The sequence below is a fragment of the Bombus huntii genome, chromosome 17, assembly GCF_024542735.1.
Source record: "Bombus huntii isolate Logan2020A chromosome 17, iyBomHunt1.1, whole genome shotgun sequence".
Taxonomy (NCBI): domain Eukaryota; kingdom Metazoa; phylum Arthropoda; class Insecta; order Hymenoptera; family Apidae; genus Bombus; species Bombus huntii.
In genome coordinates, this window is record NC_066254.1 from 2,420,342 (window position 1) to 2,444,653 (window position 24,312).

The 24,312-nt window shown below is 32.9% G+C and overlaps 1 protein-coding gene across 1 annotated transcript in view; it reads left to right on the plus strand.

Annotated features, from left to right (window-relative positions):
- The first annotated feature begins 429 nt into the window (after positions 1–429).
- Positions 430–24,312, plus strand: part of LOC126874974 (trafficking kinesin-binding protein milt) — an 85,811-nt gene continuing 61,928 nt past the window's right edge. Inside the window, exons 1-2 of the mRNA XM_050637534.1 lie at positions 430–637; positions 18,646–18,750. The gene's annotated coding sequence lies outside the window, so the exon portion shown is untranslated. The remainder of the gene's footprint in view (positions 638–18,645; positions 18,751–24,312) is intronic.

The following is a 24,312-nucleotide window of genomic DNA, read 5'->3' on the forward strand; positions in this document are numbered from 1 at the left end:
ATTCAGGATGAAAGCGTCTTTCTCATTGCCTGACATTTTCTTAATGTTACAAAATGTATGTACACTTCGTAGTTTGAACACCGGCGTATCGTCACGTTTGAAGCAAAGTCCACACTATCAGACAATTTTCCATAGACGCGTGGCGCAGCCAATCAGAATCTATTTTTCTGCGGATTTTCCATGAAAGACAGATTTTAATTGGCTGCGACACGTATCTGTGGAAAATTGTCTGATAGTGTGGACTTAATAAGGTTATGTCTACGCTCCTTTGATACGACGCTTTCGTGGACAGTGGGTCTTAATCGACCTGTCTGTCACCGTTCTTAAAGAATTTCAAATTATTCGCTGTTTGTTGAATGTTATCGAAAATAAGCGACGTAATTATTTGTTATTTATTTTGTTTCTTCGCATGTGTGGTTGTTCGTGAAGGAAGGTGAGGCGATACCATTCGTCGCCACAGCGTCCAAGCTGGCCGCCGTGGAGGATGCGGCTCCCAAGGGGCCCGAGACTTCGATTCGATCGAAAGTCTCGCCTACAGCAAGGGCCGCCCTACAGGCTCTTCGGTCACCAAGGAACAGAATATCAGGCCCTCTTACTCCTCCTCCACCGATAACCAAGGATGTCGAAACCATCACTGGTGAGTGAGCAAATTCTCCTCGCAATTCCAACCAATTGCATTTTTCTCCAAATTTTCTTTACACGTCGTCTAGTAAGAGCTAATCCTTCTAACTTCTTCAAAAGACTAAAATCGTTTGGTCTGTTTGGTTTGTTTTAAAGGATGTAGGGACACTTTTGTGACCGACTGTACATACTTATCTTCGCTATCTCCATTTTTTTTTTTTGTCTTTTTCTTTTCCCTCGTTTTTCATAACTTTAATAATTCTTTATCGGATGATCGTTTATCGATAAACATTGAATCCGCGTAGTGCTGTTTTTATGTTGTTTTATCGACACTCACGTATTAACGATCTTAAGAAACTATTGTTTCAACGATATCTTCTTTTTCTTTTTACACAATCATTATCAATAATGCGCTATGATCAATGCGAGTAGCTGTTGTAGTATGTACATAATGTTGCTTTTTGCTAGGAGGAATCATGCCCAATTGTTTTCAAGTTTCTTGTTAGTTGAAAAAATTGATAAAATTTGGGATGAAACTAAAATTAGGTAACCAACTTCTTTTTATTATTATTAAATGAATTGAAACTTGTTACTAATACACACGCGCGCGCGCGCGCGTGCGCACACACACACACACCTTTTTCAATTCATTTAAACTGCTATGTACCCTGCAAGATGAACCACCATTTTTTGGATAGTTTCGATAGTAAGCCAGGAACATGTTTGAAACAAAAGGTAGTTTTTAGTCGGCACATTTGGGTATCAAGAATTTCTAAAAAATTTCTTTCAATGAAAAGTTAAGATTACCTGGACTTCGTTTAATGGCATCATATGTTTTGAGTAGTAGTTGACATCAAGATGAATTGAATGACCTGCTATACTATGACCTTGAGACGATCTTGAATTCAGAATATCACCTATAATTACTAGAGAATTGGGGAATTTATGCAAATTTATGTTTTTATAGGCACATACATATTGTTTTGCATAGCATGTGATGCATTCTATGCATCCTTCCATCTCTGAGTCCGATAATTATTGCACATTGGTAAAAACATTTACTGCAAGCATACACTTATTAGTAGTAGAAAGTTAGTATACAGCAGTGGTCTTAAACATACATAGTTATTGCTAAAGATGATGGCATTAAATATGGTGACTTATTAATATAAGGGATGCTGTCGTCTGTTAATATAGAAATACATATATGCTTGTAGTAGATATATTGTAACATCTATATAATATATACTTTCAGATTCAAGTTTCAAATGTTAAATATTACAATTTGGGAATAATCGTGTTAACACACAAAATATATTCGTAAAAGTATACTTGTAACAAGTTTCTGCAAGCATTTAAATACTTTTGTGAGCTACTGTACTTACATATATACTAACGCTCATAAATACTCGGACGCTTTAATATAGTGCATTAGTACATCAATAACACGCGAACGTTAGTAAAATATATAAATTAATGAAAAAGTAATGATATGCGAGCAATACTTGCCATTCTTTTCTAAAGTCAACAAATAATACAATATAATTATTTCTTTAAAATTTTATATTAAAATTTACACAATTCATCGACAGATCTACTGGTTTTAAATTTTAATCTTTATTGCTTGAATTAATCAGGATATAAGTTAAAAAAAAAATATTCTTTTACCTGATATGTGTTCAGGAAATTAAGTAGATAATTTGGAACAATAAATACGTAGCTCTGTTACTAATTAAATAATTATACAGAAAACGGTATACCTCGCTGATTTCAATGACCTTGAAATATGTTGTCAAGGTGGACATTCTGAACAACTACATGCACATATATATAAATAATATTAAATTGTAGTAACCCAATTTATTATTTATTTCATAAGTGACTCAGTCTTGTGTTTATATCTTTTAATTACATTATTCAATTGTATTTTGTAATTGCATTTTAATTGCAATTACGAATTGTAGTTATTTTGCATAATTGTATTATTGTATAATTTATGGAGTAATTCAATCGTTATTCTATACAACATTGGCTTGAAAATACGTAAACAATTTCTTAGATAGTCAATTGTTCAATTAGTAATAACGTTTAATTGTACAACAAATTTTTAAGAAAAAAGCGGTCCCCATTGTTTCTTAAATTCGATACGGTCATCTTTGTACATATTTTTAATAATATCTGCCACGGCTAGTACTAACAATTGTGCAGTTTCACCAAGCTTTTATCCTTTTCTCCATAATAAATTGCAAGCTGTCTTCTATCAAAACCTCTGCGTCATGCAGTGGCAATGCAATTTGGCATTCTTTCGTTTTCCTGACACGTTAAATTTGATCTAAATCTTGGTGTATTGATGTTAATTTTTGCTACCCTTAATTATGCAAAATAATTACACAAAATAAATCTATTTCGCAGATCGAACCATTTTTAAGAATTACCAAATCGTAGAACCTAAACAAGTGTCCTGATATTAGTGTGACGTGAAGTAAAGACAATTTTCTACTAAAGATGTATTTTGCAAATTATTTCCTTATTTATATAAAAAAAAATTATCTACTTATACGAAAAAATCACCTATAACTTTTTTTATTAATAATCTATTCGTATTTTATATTAAACAATTCAGATTTATTGGTATTAATTTGTGGATATTAATATTACTCTCCTAATTTGTTAACGTTAAATAATTCCATTTAAAAATAATATCTGATACTATGATATTATGCTCCCTCGAATCTATCAGTATTCAACAATTGTACAATTAAACATTATTGTATGAACAACTTCTTGTTCACGTATTTTCAACAGAGATCCAAAATAACAGCCATTTTAAATATTTTTTGGAGAAATGACCGAGCAAAAATCAATTTCTATTTGAACGGAAGCCGGTTATCGACAAATCTCGACAAAACAATTAAATGAACAAAAAATATTAATTTTTTATTTTTCTGATTAGGAATAATTATTATGAATGATAATTCATGATGGAATTTCTTTTGGCTACCAGTAAACGTTATTGATGACGAAAATTTGATTTTGATTGTTAGTTACCAATATAAATGATCTGAATTTTTTTTTAATTATCACCAGTCAATGTCTACGATAAAAATTTGACTATTGTCAGTTGTTATTAACATTACTTACTAATTAGTATATTAATACAAGTGTTAATAAAAATATTGTACTACAATGTCTTTTATCGTATTCCTTGTTTCGTATATTTTCATATCGTGTTTTTTTTTTTAATAGAATATGTTTAAGCTTTAAAATGTATGTCTTTTTTATTTTGTCAATGAATATGTACTAATTATCGGTAATATTAATAGCAATTGACAATAGTCGAACGTAACTAAACAAAATTTTTATCGTGGGTACTGCTTGATGGTAATGAAAAATATTTTTCGTTATCGATAATGGTTATCGGTAACCAAAATACAATTCAGGTTATCGACAATGGTTATCGGTAACTAAAATTAAATTCCCACGATCGATAATTATTGCCGGTTATCCAACAAACCTTTATCATTTGCAATGGTTATTCGTATTAAATATTTCTTTAATTAAAAATATTAACTCTTATACCATAACTTTTAAGATTTGTCTTATGACAATTATATTGTCTGATTTTCAACCTACAATAAATGATTCACATTTTTGGAAGAATAAGTGACTAGGTACTTAAATCGTCCTCTGTTATACAAAGCAACAAAATACAGAGATACTGCTGTATCCGAATATTATGTAACTGTACACGCTTCGAATTCTAATCTGGCAACGCGTTTTATGATATAAATGTATTCATAGTGCGTATCAATTCGGATACCGAATAATACGCTACATAGAACACACACCACCTACGGTAATACACTGTGTTCCGTTTAATCGGAGATCCTCAAGTATCTGGAAAAATACTAGTGATACGAAAAATGTTCCGGACAAAACTTATATAAGATCGAGGGTCACATATCTTGCAACGACCTTGAAACGTTGTGTAAACGCGACATTAAAATTCGTAAACGGATACCCCATGTTTTACTACGTATTCTCGTAGCCGACACCCAGATGTTTTCGAAACATTGCAAGATAAACAATTAAACTCTGGAAACAAATAATCTTTTAAACCCAACATATGAGAAATTCGATACGAGCAATTACATAAAGTAACCGAGTCTGAGAATTGATCGACTACTTTGGACATGTTAGAAAATCACAATCTTGTGTTTCGGTAATACCGTGCCAGTAGCAGCGTTACGAGAAACGTCTTTATGCGCCGCGTGGTGTGCGTCGGTAACGTTAATGCCGGCGGCACATCGAATTTTAAAATTCATATCTCGCTAACGGGTGATGCAAACGACACGAGTGTCCAGTGTTTTGAAAACGTCTGTAAGTCAGCTATAAGAATATGTAACAAAAATGATGATTTTTGAATGAAAAATTTTACTGTCAATATTATTTTTTAATTTCAATATTATACTCAAATGTCAATATTTTATTTTAATGTTATATTTCAATGTCACCGGTTAAGTGTGTCTGCCTCGATACCATACAGCTTTTGTTCCGAACATCTTTTCGTATCTTTCCGAATATTTGAACGTTCCCGGTTACACAGAACGTACTGTATACAAGGTGTTTCTGGCATACAGAAACAGTGTAACTATAACTTCGTACCAAAAAAAGTTTGAGAAAAAATTTGCAAAGTTCCATTACGCTCATTTTTTTTAACGGAAACTCGCTAATTTTTTATGGACCATTCGATGCATTTTTTATTTCTCAAGAAATATGAAGCTACTTCGCAAGATAAAGAAAGCGAAAACACAAGCATTCTACTTTGCGTTTCTCCTTGTTCCTCATATGCAAAGTTTCATTACAATATTTCTTAAACTAGCCATTTTTCGGTACCTGAATACATTTTTGTAGGAAATGACAAACGTATCAAACGGTGTACAGTAAAATATATAGCTTCATCCAAGAAAAAAAAAAAAAGGAACAAGATACATGACCTTGAAATCTTTCAAACATCTCTGCTTTCGGAAAAGAAACACGTACCACATGACGCATTACTCGAAATCATTCAATCTTTGTTAACGAAATTTTTCTTCCTCGGTTAAAATTAATTTTCAATGAAGAAAAAATTAATCTTCTACCGTCTGAACGATATGGCTTGTCCTATAATGACCGGAAATGCTACTACGTAATACACGATTCGAATGCCGAATACGAATGAAAACTGGCGGACCAAATTTGCACGATAATTCACGTAAAGCACGCGTGACATCGTACAGTATACAAACGGATTTCTCATGGAAATTAGTCATTAGCACCTAATATCCTGGGTAATGGAAATCCGGTTAGCGACGCGTGTGTCAACCACTTACCTGCGTTCTCAATTACGAACAGTACAGATGCAACTTTACGAATGACGCAATGTTCACAAGTCACAGAATAAGTTAGAATTCGCGGAAGCGAATGTCACGGGTGCGACAATTAGTTTTCCGACAGATCCTTCGCGATCGTTTCCCGCGTAAACACTTTCAGCACTCTGATACAATCACTGAATTGATCCGAGCAGACGAAGTTTCCACGTTCGATGAGGAGTTCTCGGGTGCGATTCATGCATGAAAGAAGTGCTCTAATCTTCTTGAACTCAAAGAAGCAACTATCCCCTCTGTTCTCGAGAACGAGTATTTTATGGTGGTCTGCGAACCTCCATGGCAAACGACATTCACCGCCGGCAAATGATGATTACTTCTCTCGGTCATTATCATCATCATTATCGTTACGATCATCATCATCATTATCATCATCATCACCATCATCATTATCCTCATCATCATCGTCATCATCATCATCATCATCATCATCATTGTTGCCGTTGTCATCGTCTACCACTTCTTCGTTATAGTCATCGTTCCATAGAGGCATTTCGACATCAAACTAGCATAAACGAATAATTTTCCTCGTTTAAGGAGAATAAACGAGATTTGCGAAGCTTCCTGTTTCCTGTAGAATATTCCTATAGAGAATCGGTAGAGCCATTGCAACTAAGTGAGAAATTCGTCTTCTAAATCAATAAAATAGGAAAATAATTCGGGTGAAATAACCGTAGCCAATTCGAAATCGATCGATACGAAATTAATTTACTGCTGTAAATTCACGGTTACCTGTTATCGGTAACGATAAACGTTTGCAACTTTTGAATACCATTGATCGATCGATAAAAATGTTTTTTGTGATATTTTTATAATATTATTTATATATTTATCATGTGGCGGGCAAAAGAAAGTTTAGAAAATAAAAAGCATAAAACGACATGGTAATTTTGCGAGATGAATTTATATGTAACTAGCAGACTGCGCATGTTTATGCAATTTCACGTTTTTATCGGGATTATTAAAGAAACTAAATGGAAATTTGTTTCGTCTATCGAATATCACAGTAGGTGTCGTTTTAAATATCGCGTATGTTCTTATATATTATACGCACTCCCGAGAATTTTGGGATCTTAAATTTCCTACAAAGACGCGTAAACATCCGCAGTCGACTAATAAGAGCAACAAACAAGTACAGCGTACGTATACTGCAGAGTAGATGATCGTTATCGATATGGCAGGAAATGTTCGGTAACAAAAGTTACTAAAATCCATAGTGTATCAATTTTAAGCTTCCTTTTATTTGCTATTCTACCTACATTTAACTATATATACGTATATATGTACGTCAAACGAACGGTGAGGAACGATCACTTGCGAAAAAATAGGAAAGAAATATAGAATATTATTTTTTCGTCTTTCTTTTAGATTTTTTCTCTTTTTTTCTTTTTTAACGATCATTTATTTGGTATCAGTCTTTAGCTACATCAATGAGAATGAATGAGATCTCATTCTACTCTCTTTCTACTCGTTACTAATACGCAACCGGTATACAAATTATATAATACAAGTATATAATGATATCTAATAAAATATAATACAAATTTCGTATAGTGTGTGTTGCATGTGTTGCATGTGTAATTGTGTTTGTAATTATACTAATATATAGTATTCGTGTACATGTTGCTGTTTAGTTTTGTTTTTTGTGTCAGTCTTATGGAGAAATACGTGATAATATACAGAGTGTCTCCGAAAGTATGGAACGAGCGGTCGGGTGGTGATTCTAGGTGGAAAAATAGTAAAAAATAAGTCGAGAAAGGAGAATAACATTTCTTCGTCCGACGCTTCGTTTCCGAGAAAAATGAGTCTGAAAACCTATCAGGTTACCCGTGTATTTTAAATGCAAGTTTCGAATTACGAGATCTCTGTCTCTCCTCGCACCTATATTACTAAATATCATTCTCTATTACTATATATAGTCCTGGTAAACGTCCTGGTGTGCTTCCTGCCATTGCCGTTATCTCCGTATCTTATCTCCGCGATATCGATTGTTACTTTCGCCATATTCTTTGTTTAATTTGAATGGTTTCATAAATAAGGACAAGATTCGTAATTTTTGAGGATCATTTTATCAACGTGGAAGCAAATGCACGGAGTGCGTGCGGAAACAAGCGAAAAATGTGGAATGAAGTGGTTTCGTTTAAGGCTTCATTCCGAAGAAAATAGAGTATGAACACGTTTAATTAAGAACTGGGCTAGCGCACGTCTACCATCAAGCTTTTGATTTATTTTCCTCGGAAACGAAGCGTCTGGTGCAAAAACTTCATTTTACATTTTCGACTTATTTTCGCGCGTACAACAACTTCCTACCGGTTATTTGTTCCTGTCCAATCCGCCATTAGCCACGTTCAATTATACTTGATTATACATAAATTTGCAAACTGGATCTTCTCGAAAATGAAGCTTCGTAGAAAACACGTCGTTCCATATCTTCGACTTATTTTTTCATATGGATTTACCTGCTGTCGGTTTGTGCGCCAGTTCCATGACACCCTATATAACACATACAGTATGTAATATACCGTGTTGTGAATAATTATAGCATCAAACATGTTTTTCGCGTTATTTCTTGAAAATTAAAAAGAAAAAAAAAATCGTGTGCGGATATGGGCGTCGTAGTTAAGAGAAATTGTTTTCGTAAGTAGTAAAATGTAAATAGTAAATTAAAGGATATCGGCAGATGTTACGTGACGAATTATTGCCTTTGATAACCGAAATAGAGAACGAAAAAATAATTTTTGAAATAAACAACGCTGCTATTCGTATAGCCGCGAGTATAAAAAAAAAGTGGCTTCGAGATTTCTGAATAGAATTATTCCCATGGCCAGCATCGATTCCTCATCTGAACGTTATTGACAACCTGTGTGGAATTCTAGCGAGAGAAGTTTACGATCAGGAGAAGTAGCTATAAAAAATATTGTTGAACTTAAAAAAACGAATAAAATCCGCGTGCACGAGGAATTTATTCAAAACAAAACATCATATAAGTTAGTGGATGGCGTACCTAACAAATGAATAGAAGCAATCAAAAATAAAGGAATAAAATAAAAACAAAAAAAAAAAAAAAAAAAAAATAAGAAAAAAATATCGAATGAGGACGTAAGAAAATTTATATTGAGTTTATATTTCTTTCACAATCAAAAACACAATTTCCAGAGAAAATTTCATTTTTACCGGATTTGAAAAAAAGAACGTTTTTCGTTTTTGTTTTTTATTATAACATAAAATTATATAAATTTGTTTTGTCAAAATAGTTTCGTCAACGTTTGTTTTAATATTATGAACGATAGGATTGAGTTTCTAATTATTCAGTGCACTGTATGCCTACATTAAACTGTTTCTCCAATTGTTTCCGCTTTTGTGTAGTTTCTACAACCGCTGCTTAACTTACCATTATTGTTACTCAGTCAATGTGCAATATGTCCTTTATCTGTATTGTCTTGTATATTTACGTGGAAAGGGAAAATTGTGCTGAGAAATCCTTCTTCATCTTTAATTTTACACTTTTTTTTCTTTTTCTCTACCTGTTTGTGTATGCTGCTTACATATTATATGTTATGAGGTGCCATAATCCTGTCAGCTAAATACTTAATGAAGCTAAACGTTTAGTTCCTCGTAGTTATTTTATTTTGCTACTTGTACAATACATATTATACAATTTATTGTGAATTGCTAATTATTGTATAATGCTGAACATTTTGTTCTTAGTTATTTTACTTTCTTACTTGTACAATATATACTATACAAAGTAATAATATTACATATAATATGTATTATATATATCACTGTGTATAATGTATATTGTACAAGTACATTGTACTGTACAATACATGTTATGCAATTTATTGTATATTGTACAATATTATTCTATATATATTTATATATATTTATGTCAAACTGGAGAGAAATGTCTAATCTAAATATGACATTTAAACTATAGCTTGGAACAATGTTCAGAACAACTAGAACAATCTACAGCAATTTTTAAATATTCCATTATAAAAAAATGGTCTGGTTAATAATTCACTCTTTTTACGTTGTTCCTGTAATCTTTAGAAACAGATGATTATTTCTTTGGAGCAAACGTGTGGAGCAGTTTGGAACAACAATAAAAAGTTTAAAATGTAAAAAATTGGAGGCTAACTTGATACAGACCACTTAAACTAAAATATCAATCCACAAAAGCTACAGAAAATTTCAAACAATACCAATTATTCTATCAATTATTAAATAAGCCGTCAAAAAATATCGCATTGGGTTGAACAGAAAGTTCATTGCGTTTCTCGTAGCCAGATGAACCTAACCTTAAACAATAGCTGTTAACCTCGATTTAATTTAATTGTAACCAAGTATCATACATGATCAGTTAACAGTAGGCTGTAGAGTGGAAAACAAACATTTTCGGAAGTACTTGTTTCTTGTTGACCTGGCACAAGTTCAAGCATGATTCACCAAGGCAACGTAAGAGTTTAATGGTTGTCAACCTCGATTTAATTGCTCTAATCTGGTCTATCGATGATCAGTTAACAGTTAACTGTAAAGTGTAAAACAAACATTTTCCCAAATATTTGTTTCTCGTTGGCGTGGCACCAGCTCAAACATGGTTCACCACATAAGTTCACAACATAAGACTACACGTGTCAAACGTCACGTAACAAATATCCGTGCAACTTAAATAGGATGTTCTACCCCATCTACCATATTCTCGCGATCTTCCACGCCACGCTATTACTCATTGCGCTCGTTACAAAACTAGCTCGACGATTAGAACTCGTCTGTTTTGGGGAACCGAGCGATTATACGCCAATAGAATAACGACATCGCCACAAGCATAACGAAAAGTCATCGAAAGGTTAAACGCGTGCGTCGATGGTAAACAATAGACGTAGGGGTAACAAGATATGCTTCGGTTTGGCCGTAAAAACGAAACGATCTTACCGTTCAACCCGATAACACAACGAGAAGAAAGAAGCTACAGCCAATGGAAATAAAACTACTTTATTTATTTATTTATTTCAATTAAAATCTCCACACATTTGCTTCATTGCGAGTTGTAATAAAAATACTATAAATAAATAAATTGCTTCAAAATAATATTGTCAATGGTATTGATCGTCTGAAATTTTCTCTATCAGGCAAAGCTATAGATTTAACGCGACCGTGATAGTACTGACATATTTGCTTCGCACATATCCGCCATACTTGATAAGTGTAGTTTCTGGTTTTCGATGTAGCTGGAACATTTAAATTCGCCCACTGACGTAAGTTATGACGACCATTCACCTAAGCAGTGCTCCAAGCATTTGAAGCAGGTGTACGGTGTTTCGAATCAGCTGACGAGATAATTTTACGATTCTGACGGTGATGCCGAAATAACTAACGTACTTCGTTGCGTGGCTCTAAAAATAACCGACCTATAAAGGGTCGGTCATTTTACGCTCTCCTACTTTAGCGTTCATTTGTCTAATGCTGAATATAATACCGATAAAGTAGATTACGGATCTTTATGCAAGGTAATGTTTTCACGAGCACGATTAAAATGGTGGAACCCAGGCTGATATTTCATTTTCCTGTATATATTTAAGTATATTTAAGTATAAGAATATTATACTTAATATTTATATTTAAGTATAAGAATTGCTATGTTGTAATGTTATTTGGATGTTCTGTCTGTTTTGCAATTTTGCGTGCGTTTTATGTATTTTGGTATTTTTAAACTTTTCATAAGATTCCATCGATAACAAGCTGGTAAATTAATTAACGTGGACCGATTCGAATATTTTCACAATTTTCTATGTTGATCGATCTATCGCGTAGATGTGTTGGAAAACAAGGAAAAGATGTTACGAAAGATTCGCAGAATCGAATTTTCCCAGAACAGTGTTCTGTTATTTAGCTCGTAAACTTCATTAGAATTAAATGAAAATTAATTGAACATTACAAAAATTCGTAACATTGAAACGAAATGAAAAATATACGAGTCGCTGTAGGAATAGTTATTTGCAAAAATTATATTTATCCCGTGGGAACGTCATCGGTTCTAGAGCTTAAAAATTCGTCGACCCGATTCGGGAGGTTTTTATTTTAGCCGGTAAATTTCGGTAAATTCGACCGTTAGCAAAATGGAATTACTGCGAGGTGCGAGATAATAAAAAAATAATGATAGCGAGTAAAATTTATAGAAATCGATGTTTTTCGATCAACCTATTCAGGGTTCCTAAAGAAATAAGATTGGCCACGAGCCAATAGATTTGTGCTATTTTGTTCGGTCTGTTCGAGCACTAAGTTCTCACTCGACTCGCGAATCCGTCTGATCGTTTCCTTCACTCTGCAGAATTTCAATTTCACCAATTCTACTTTTTAATAAGAACTCGTTGCAAATTTAACTATTGGTGATATCATAAATTTTGTGAGAAACTTTAATGTTATATTTTTCGACTAGAAGAAGTGTCCTGTGAAATTATAAATAACAATTACCGTATAAATAAATTAGAGATATGACATAAAAGACGTGTGCTCATCGCCTCTTTCAATGCAGCATAATGTCATTTGAACGTTCGTAACGTTATATCGACTGCGAAAAGTCAAATTACATTGACATTACGAACATCTGTTGGTCATTTTTCTCGGTTTCTCCTTCATTTTCTTCCTTTTTGCACTTCTTGATACCGAAAAATAAGGTTGTAAACTCATTCGGTATTGTAAAGCTTTTTATTTAGTGTTTACGTAGTCATGCACTTTATGTGCCAAATATAAAGCATATCTAACAGGTTGTAATATATACATAAAAAGAAATTAAAGCTACGTATCCACTGACGATAAATACATGTGGATAAGTGAACAGTAATATTACACGAGTGAAAAAATATTCTAAACATAATTAAGCATTGAAGTGATTGTGTTCAGAAAGATAGAGCGGTTCGTGTCTAAAATGAGTTAGAATTAAGGATTATGTACTTAAGAAGTGCTGAGTCTAGTCGGCCCAGTGGCCCTGCGAGACTTAAAAAAATCCTGGAAAAGAAGGAAAGCATTCTTAACAAATGGAGAAACGGTACGATTCTTTACCAGGCAGTCTTTCCACTTTCTAATTTACGTTCAAACCGTATTGTTTTATTCAGTTCTGAGCTGCATATTTTGTTTCGTTAAATCTCGAATGTCTTCGTTGTTCGGTTCACGATTATCTATGTACATAATGTGAATAGAGCTTTGTTATCGACAGAGACCGACTTTGTGTTTTGCTTTGTATTGTGTTCACGCTACTAGGTGGCAGCACCGGCAACATTACATAAACCTATACGGTTTTCAAAAGTCAGAGTATTTTACGACTTAAACGCTTATTTTCGTTTGCCGGGAAATGAAGAGCTTCCCTTCGATTATATAATTTTGTATCTTTAAATAATTTTCCTTGAGAAATAACACTTAAAATACTTTTCAACAAATAGGAAACGAATACGAGAATTCTAGCTATGTATGACTCTTACGTGGCATAACGTTGATTTGATATTTAAAGTACGATGGATAAAAGAATACGTATTTACATATGTAAAATTTGCAATTGACTGTTATTGATAAATCACGTATATATAATTTTTCTGAAATTATTGAAAATATATGTTCAATAAGTTTTTTCTTTTTTTATTCATTTGACCGTATTCACGATTAATTCCTCGAGGGAAATATTTAATAAATGTAACGTATATATTAAAATCAGTTTTTCATATACAATCAAATTTGTACACATTGCCTAGAAATGGGAAGCGATGCCATATTTGATATATCGTAGTATATGTATTAGTAAATCTGAAAAAAAATGCAATTTGACATTTATTACAATTAATTAACGTAAGTCATGTTTACGTGTATAGCGTCTGTATTAGCAATTAGTAAAGCATCTTGTAGAAAGTTGTACACTTATACCAGCGTTGTAATCTTTTTGGAATATGTACTTAAATATCTTATAAATATGTATACCAAAGTATCTCTGGAAATATGTAAAAACGTTTGCGAATAGGAATAATTTTAACTTTACAATTCCTCGCATTTAGCTTCGCTAGAGGAAATGAAAAGTAATTAATAACTTCTTTTACGTAGAAATGTGTGGTAATAGGTTATGTTCATAAAAATATATACAAGGTGTCTCATTTTTATCCCGCCAAATTGTATGATCAAAAATAAGAAAAACTGTTATACAAAGGTAAGCTCGTAAACGTTTTATCACAAAGTGACAACAACAGTACGAAAATTATAAGTGACTGGATTCTCGTTCGATCGATTGATCATGTTTACTGAAGTTGTTGTTCTAATAAATACAAAATTTACATCCGTTTCCATGCAGAATCAGACAGATATAATTTCGATATTGTTGTTATAACTTTGTAAGAAAACATTTATGATCCTATGCTTATATAACACACCTTTTTTATTTTTAATTATACAACATTCTTTTTTAATATCCATTTTACGTTTACAACTGGCTCTGTTCAGCCAACCAGCAGATAACCGTACAATATATTATTACAACATAATAAGCAAACAAAAATAATATTTACGCATACAAAAACCTATTTGATCATACTATTAATTTTGATAAGAAAATTATTATGTTACTAATTTATGACGACACATTCGATCGATTGTTAAAAGAAATAAATCGAAATTTTCAAAAAGTGGATCAGAATTTTGCGTCGAATCGTACTTTACGATGGTATATCAATCGCAACGAGTTTTCAAGCTGAGCTGACAATTCGTTTCTGAGAGATACGGCAAGTGATAAATATGAAAATTCATTAACGCGACAGCTCATACGTTTCGACGTACGTTTATGTCAGTCTGGTAATTAACAAGATTATTGCCAGACGTTTTGCCGATTGCTTACAACGAATTTGAACTTAGGTTTACAAAATTCATATGACCGATTCAATATAGCGGGTGATATATTTAAAAAAAAAACACCTGCTACAGAGTTATTTATTTTTCTTGATTTTGTTCCTTGGAAATGACGATGGATACGTTACGTATATGAGCATTGGGTATGTACATGAATCACATAATATTGCCATATCCAAGGAACCGTACAATTGGTATAGTGTGACTGCAATAGCCAACAGTCGGAAAGTTATCACTTTAGCGTGTGTAGTAATATTCTGCGATTAATTTTCGTCTGGTTTTAACTTTACCGACAAGTATAATTTTCAAACAAGCTGTTTCAAACAAGCTTTCCGTTATAATAAAATAAATCATTATTAAAATAGTAAGTAATTATTATAACTAGAGTAATTACTATTAAAATTATTATTGTTATTAAATTTTGCTTTAAGTTTGAAAACTCCCTTTATAACTTTTTAACATCAGAGTTCTTTGAATGAAAGTTTTATGAATGTTAGGACATTTTTTGGCATATTATTTGGATCGCTATGTTGAATCGGTCATTGTGAATTTTGAAAATCTAAGTTCGAGTTCGTTGTTAGCAATCGGCTAAAGGTCTGGCAACAATTTCTTAAATATATTATAAAAGTCTGTAGGTTGAAGCGTATGATCAGCTTATGTGGTTAATGAATTTTCATGTTTTTAACTTCCTGTGTTTGAAAAATTAATAGTCAACTCAACTTGACAATTTCATTTCATCATTAGGCACTATGTTCCATCCCAAAATCGTGAGACTAAAACGTGCAATTTTTTGGTCACCCTTTATCGGAAATGTAGAAATTTTCACTTACTTGAAATTTGAAAATGTCCAGCTCATTTGAAATTTGAAAATGTTCAAGCTTATTTGAAATTTGAAAATGCTCCAGTTTATTTGAAAGTTGAAAATGTTCAAGATTATTTAAAATTTGAAAGTGCTCAAACTTGCTTGATATTTGAAAATGTTCCAGCTTATTTGAAACTTGAAAACGCTCAAACTTACTTGAAACTGGTAAGCGCTCAAACTCGCTTGAAATTTGAAAGTGCTCAAACTTACTTGAAACTTGAAAGCGCTCAAACTCGCTTGAAATTTGAAAATGTTCACACTTATTTGGAACTTGAAAACGCTCAAACTCACTTGAGATTTGAAAACGCTCAAACTTACTTGAAATTTGAAAATGTTCCAGCGTATTTAAAATTTGAAAATGTTCAAGCATCTGAGAAATTTGAAGACGCTCAAACGTATTTGAGATTTGAAAATGCTCAAACTTACTTGAAATTTGAAAATGTTCCAGCTTATTTGAAATTTGATTGTGTTCAAGCTTACTTAAAATTTGAAAATGCTCAAACTTACTTGAAATTTGAGAATGCTCAAACTTACTTGAAACTTGAAAGCGCTCAAATTCACTTGAAATTTGAAAGCGCTCAAACTTACTTGAAACTTGAAAGTGCTCAAAGTTACTTGAAACTCGAAAGCGCTCAAATTCACTTGAAATTTGAAAATGTTCAAACTTACTTGAAATTTGCAAATGTTCAGACTTATTTGAAACTTGAAAATGTTGAAGCATCTGTGAAATTTGACGTATTTGAGATTTTAAAATGCTCAAACTTACTTGAAATTTGAAAATGTTCCAGCTTATTTGAAACTTGATTGTGTTCAAGCTTACTTAAAATTTGAAAATGCTCAATCTTACTTGAAATTTGAAAATGCTCAAACTTACTTGAAACTTGACATGTTCAAACTTGTTCGAAATTTGAAAATGTTCAAACTTGTTCGAAATTTGCAAATGTTCAAACTTACTTGAAACTTGAAAACGCTCAAACTTGTTCGAAATTTGAAAATGTTCAACTTACTTGAAACTTGAAAACGCTCAAACTTACTTGAAATTTACAAATGTTCAAACTTATTTGAAACTTGAAAACGCTCGACTTTACTTGAGATTTAAAAATGTTCAAACTTACTCGAAATTTGAAAATGTTCCAGCTTATTTGAAATTTGAAAATGTTCAAGCTTATTCGATATTCGAAAATTTTCAAATTCATTTGAAATTTAAAAATTTGCCTCGATATTGTTTGATATTGTACAAAGAAATATAACATAGCTAAACTTAAATAATCACAATTACATGAACTTAAATCATAGAAGAAAAATGTTTCTTTTCTACCTAGAAGTCTCTGCACCTAACTTTCTCTTAAATTCACTTCATTTCTTCCAAATTATCAACAAATACATATTTAGAGTAGTTCGATTATTCAAACGTATCATCTAATTATAATGCCAATTTAAAAGCAAAAATTTCATAGAAACAGTATTAAAAAATGTTTTTCTATTCTAATTGCTAAACCGTATTGAAAAATAATGTTGCTTTATATACGAATAAAAAATTACTGAAGAAATCGTGCGCTCTATTAAATGCGTGCATTATTACCAGCAAGCATGATTGCCTATCAGATTGAGTGTTGGTATAAGTGGTTTTGTATTTCTAGTTAATTTAGCTTGACAGTATGCAGTAGAATCGATTACATCAGTGTTTCTCATAGTGATCGTTAGACAATGAGAATTGTTCTATTACAACGCAATTTGATTTCTTTCGCCATATATATCACATGCTTTCAATTTAACGAACTTGGATAATTTAGTAATTAATAAACTTCACTGCTGACGATTAAGATAATTAACTACGATAATGTTCCCCTTTTTTTTCTTTTCTTTCTTTTTTTTTCCTTTTTTTCTTTTCTTTATCGCATGATAATCTCAAACAATCTGATGGAATAATTCATAACAAGACAAATTTGAGAACACTTTTTCGAGTAATGGCACACCAATTAAGTGTAGCTTGTTAGATCTTGTCGTATTAAATCAGCATATTAGACCCTGTCTTTGTAAGCATACGTATCACGGTTCGATGATCCCGCTATGAGAAATTAAAAGGATCGTATAGAAAATACATACTTTCCAGCTGCATTGTCGTAATTACTTTACGAGAGAAAATTCCATGCAATTGATTTCATAAACGCATTGTAAAACACGTGTAAAACGTCTGACACTTCCAAGCAGATGTGCATTGCAGAAGCTGCAGAAAATAATTTCGTTTGCAGCTAATCTTACACGTGAAAATTTCCCAAGCTTATACGAACTTATAGAGTGTACTATATTTTATTTGTAATAATAGATACGTAGAAATTGTTACATTATATTGTTCTATATCGTTTTAAATGTTAAGTGACAATTAATTATTCAGCTTTATCAGAGACATGCACGTAACGTATTGGATGACTGAGGATCGTAGTGGTGTAAGTGAATTCACTGGTTTCTTCGTAAAATAGCGTGCAACGTTCATTGTTACCAGAAATTTATCGTACGTTCTCAGAGCACGAAAACGTATCGTGGAAGAAAGTAAAACTGTAACATCGTTAATTACGAGGAGACGATGTTTGTAGGATTTGAAATGCTAAATTCTAATTGTCAGAATCTCTTGACTTACACTGCCATGATTTTTAACGCTCCAATGATACGCGCGTCTGTGATAGGGAAAGCAAATTGCTATAAATAAGGTGTACAGTAAGTTAGAGGTAAAATTTTCGGATTTCTTACAATTCAATTGGTTGTTCAATATAAATGTTAAGTACAACTGTTAAAAGTGATTTGATCGAGTGATAAGAGTAAAATATAATTACGAAATTAACTGTATTGTAGAGGTATGCAGTGGAGCTGAACTGCCAGAAGTTGAGATCATCAGTTTGCTAGAAGAACAGATACCTCGATACCGCCTGCGAGCCGATACTCTCACTCAATTTCAAGGTAAATATGAACACATTATATATAAATATAATTCATTGCACATAAATATAATTTATCATATTAAATGTAAATATAAATACATAAAGAAAAATGGAAGTACAATCCAGTATCCTAATTTAGTCAGCAGATGAGAGAATTCTACAATATAGAAACGAATAATAGAAATGGCATCTGTTTTTGTCATTATCATTCTGTATTTCAAAATCATCAAACTGAGAAAGGACACGGTATAAAGCAAATGTGATACATCCTTTGAATTATTATAAATTATTGAATTAATTAAATTCAAATCAAAATTGAATGTAATTTAATTAAATGAATTTAATCATTTGTGGATTCTACATCTTCTTTACTGGTGAAACAAATTTTGTTAATATTGGCTTCAATGGAAAGTTCGTCTCGTTTTTACGGCTAAACTGTAAGACGTGTTTTCTCTTTTACGTCTACCGTTTTCGATGTCTTCTCGTCATCCTTTTGATAACTTCGCTATTCTATTGGCGTCGAATCGCTTAGTCTTCCGAGAAAAAGAATAGTTCCAATTTGTTTTTCCAGTCTTCCAAGGAACACGAGTTCTTATTTTGCGAAGGTTGTTTTGTAACGAGCGGGTAAGCGATAATTTGAGCGTGCAAAATCGCGAGAATATGGTAGATGGCGCAGAACATCCCATTCGAGTTGTATCAATGTTTGTCGTGTGACGTTTGACACATATAGTTTCCCGTTGCCTCGGCGAAGCATGTTTCAATTCGTGCCAGGCCATCAAAAATCAAGGGCTTTGGAAAATGTTTGTTTTACACTGTACAGTTGACTACCAATTAATCATCAATATCGAGTTGAATCAATTGAATGGTAATTAAAAGCTATTGCTTAAACTTTTAAATTGTCTTGATGAACTATGTTTAAATTGATGACAGGCCAACAAAAAAAGACATTGGAAAATGTTCGTTTAATATTCAACAGTTGATTATCAATTAATCATCAATATCGGGTAAATCAATTGAATGGTAATTAAAAGCTATTGCTTAAACTTTTAAATTGTCTTGATGAACTATGTTTAAATTGATGACAGGCCAACAAAAAAAAAGACATTGGAAAATGTTCGTTTAATATTCAACAGTTGATTATCAATTAATCATCAATATCGGGTAAATCAATTGAATGGTAATTAAAAGCTATTGCTTAAACTTTTAAATTGTCTTGATGAACTATGTTTAAATTGATGACAGGCCAACAAAAAAAAAGACATTGGAAAATGTTCGTTTAACATTCAACAGTTGATTATCAATTAATCATCAATATCGGGTAAATCAATTGAATTGTGGTTAAAAGCTGTTGCTTAAACTTTTGCATTCTCTTGATAAACTATATTTGAACTGGTGCCTGGCCAACAAAAAAGAAGGACATCGGAAAATGTTTGTTTAACATTCAACAGTTGATTATCAATTAACCATCAATATCGGGTTAAATTAATTAAATTGTGGTTAAAAGCTATTGGTTAAACTATTACATTCTCTTGATGAACTATGTTTGAACTGGTGTCTGGCCAACAAAAAAAAAGACATCGGATAATGTTTGTTTAACATTCAACAGTAGACTATCAATTAATCATCAATATCGGGTTAAATTAATTAAATTGTGGTTAAAAGCTATTGGTTGAACTATTGCATTCTCTTGATGAACTATGTTTGAACTGGTGCCTGGCCAACAAAACCAAAAAAAGATATCGGAAAAATGTTTATTTAATATTCAACAGTTGACTATCAATTAATCATCAATATCGGGTAAATCAATTGACTTGTAATTAAAAACTATTGCTTAAACTTTTAAATTGTCTTAATGAACTATGTTTGAATCAATGGCAGGCCATCAAAAAACAAGGACTTCGGAAAATGTTTGTTTTACACTGTACAGTTGACTATCAATTAATCATCAATATCGAGTTGAATCAATTGAATTGTAATTAAAAGCTATTGCTTAAATTTTTGAATTGTCTTGATGAACTATGTTTACATTGATGACAAGCCAATAAAAAAAAAGACATCGGAAAATGTTTGTTTAACATTCAACAGTTGATTATCAATTAATCATCAATATCGGGTAAATCAATTGACTTGTAATTAAAAGCTGTTGCTTAAACTTTTGCATTGTCTTAATGAACTATGTTTGAATCAATGGCAGGCCATCAAAAAACAAGGACTTCGGAAAATGTTTGTTTTACACTGTACAGTTGACTATCAATTAATCATCAATGTCGGGTTAAATTAATTAAATTGTAATTAAAAGCTATTGCTTAAATTTTTGAATTGTCTTGATGAACTATGTTTACATTGATGACAGGCCAATAAAAAAAAAACATCGGAAAATGTTTGTTTAACATTCAACAGTTGATTATCAATTAATCATCAATATCGGGTAAATCAATTGACTTGTAATTAAAAGCTATTGCTTAAACTTTTGCATTGTCTTGATGAACTATGTTTGAATTGATGACAGGGCAACAAAAAAAAGACATCGGGAAATGTTTGTTTTACACTCAACACTGTTAATTAATCAATACTAGTTTCTACCAATCTTATTGAGGTTGATAGCTGTTGTTCAAACTGAGGTCCATCTCGCTACGAAAAACGGAACGAACTTTCTGTTCAAGCCAATACATTGCACTGCTTTGAATTATATTCTGTTTGTGTCTCAAACCATCCACGGTTCCTCTCTCCAACGCCATAAACAATTTAAAACAAGAAGGCGTCGTCTTCTGCTTTCACTGTGATCTTCTTTTTCTCAACACGAAGACTTATTCGACTTATCAGTCGACGAAGATATTTATCGAAATTCCAAAACTTTTTCTCAGAATACATATCTAGATACTGGTATTTCTTTATTGCCGATTTACCACAATTACTATAAAACAGCACAGCATAGGTGTTTATTTTTCATATGGATTAATGTTTTCCTACTTGTCGGAACATCTGAGTAATTTTTAATTACACGTTTCTGTTTTTCACGTCATTAATTATCAATCTTCTAAGGTCGTAGATTTCTGCAACTTTTCCGGCACTTCCACGCCTTTTTCTAATTTCTCATGTATCTCTTCTTTCCTTTCCACGCTTCTTACCACACGTTTCCTCTTTGGTGTCATTAGACACGAGATATTAACGCGTACAACATTACCTTCGTATCAAAGTAATAGGAAAGTAATATGAAATTACAGAAGACACACGTAAGTGTCCTTTGCCACACAAGCAAGAAATTTTTTGGTAGTGGAATGTTCGAATTCGAATAGAACATTCGACTAATGCAGGTTCCAATGTAATACAAGAGAAGTATCATACAGGGTGGCCTGTATCTTTTCGTACAAATTTCTCCACTGTGTTTTATCCCATTCGCAACCGCCGCAGTGTCGAACTGACTCAAACTGCATACAGTGGATGAACGTAACGTGTCAAGTCGCTCGGTGTGTTTCACAAGACGTGTGCTATTTCTGCATCCGCCTCGAGTGTCTAATTATTTTGTCACGAGCCCTCGTTCATCATTTAGTGATAGTATATTAATTTCTTCCAATCTTTCCATTTCTATTTCTTGAAATATTTATTCTATTTAACACTTCCACGTGTCCTTCGATTCTACGCCATACGATCTCCACTGATATTCATTTTTCAATTTTCATTTTTGACGCCACAGTGTCCGTCACAAGATTCTCTTCACTTGCTTCAACAATTCCACTTTCTGTTCTATTTTCACTGAATGTGACCCATTGAATATGACAGATTACGTACGGTCAGGTTGCATGTGTATGTTCCTCTGATACAGCTGCATCCTCAGGTTCGCTGTTGTCGTTATAAGAAACAGGTCAATTAAAGCCGCGATGAAAATATGTCAGAGTGAAGATTTAGTACTAGCAGCATGTGACCGGTCAAAATATCTCACTCGAAGCTTGACGTACTGCTACGTCGTCGGTGACAACCACCTAATTTGATTTTGACGTAGCGGTACGTCATCGGTTGCGAATCGATTAACCGTTTGAGTTCCAAGCAGCGCTGTTCAGATTTTGTGTGGAAAAGTCCCAGTACGTTTGAACACTATGGACGACTGACGGTGTTTCGTATTTCATTGTTATCTTCTCGTTATAACGGATCTCACTGTAGATTTTAAAAAAAAATTTTTTATTCTATATTTTCGACTTCTTTTTTCGCGTAGAATCACCCCCTTTCCGCTTGTATCACCAGTTACCAACCACCCTGTATAATAACGTAGATGTACCTCACAAAATAACAAACTTTTTTCCTGGAACTCAAACGGTTAACACGTTGAATGCCACGTGGCTCACCGGTGACCCACGCACCAAGATTAGTGGAAATACATAATTTGAACAAATGTCAATAGTTATAAATGTTGTACTATTACCATCGTTACTACAATGGTGTGACGAAATCAATGCAGTATAAAACATATAAAAATAGTTTTATTTATACATGAAATATAGATCTATCATGTGCGCCCCCCATCAATGGCTGTCGAACATGGAAAACCCCGCTTTTTCCGTGTTTTACCTTAATGGACAATAACTCTAAGCAACGTTTCCACTTGAAAGATCTTTGATGGCAATTAAGAGCCTTGAAAGTAAAGTAACAAATGCTAAATCTTGTGACGGTCGTTTGGGATTATTGCAGGTCCGAATAAGTATGACCGAGGGATGGATTATGGTTTGTGGTAGGTCTCGGGACGAAGCAACATAGAACAATTATTTAGCAACGCGAAGAAACAATATGAGACAATTGATAATCGCAAAAAATAAGTGAATCGAGCGAAATTGCACTACAGCCCGATGGGGGTCACCGGTGACCCCAGTGAAATAAATTCATCAGTGATGATTATACACCGTAACGTATCTCTTGTAGGTAGTATTTCAACATTATATGTATCGCAAAATAAAAAATTCATCGTGGCGCCACGGCCAAACCTTGTATTGGGCTGGCAACTAAGTGATTGCGGATTTTATCATTAGGTAGTATTGACAAAATCCGCAATCACTTAGTTGCCAACCGAATAAAACTGGCGTGGCATTCGAGCGTCCAGACGATCGATATTATCGTCAGCATTTCAGTTTTTCCAGATCGTCGAGCGTAAGAAACCCTATACACTCTCTAGACGATCAATTTACAGAGTGCGACAGAACATGTGGCATCCACTTCGAGAGCTGATCGTGCGTCCAAAAGCAAGCAACGTAGTTCGTATAAACTCGTGTTCTGTCGGTCTTCGTTTATGAGATGTTACGAATTTTCTATTCTGATGTTGTGTCATCTAATTAGATTCACAGAAGATGCTTGAAATGACCACTTTGCATTTCAAGGTAAAACTGTATATGTCTTGTCATGCATCCGACTGCACTCTGTATGGTTGCTGGTGTTCACCGATTTTGTCGAAGAACTTGCTGTATTCTCAGCCTCAGTATTTCATCATTTTCCATAGGTTAATTATCATATAGGTTTACAAACGTCGTTGTATCCCATAAACGAAGACAGATGGAGCACATGTTTACAGGAACTTCCTCCATTGATTTTAAATATC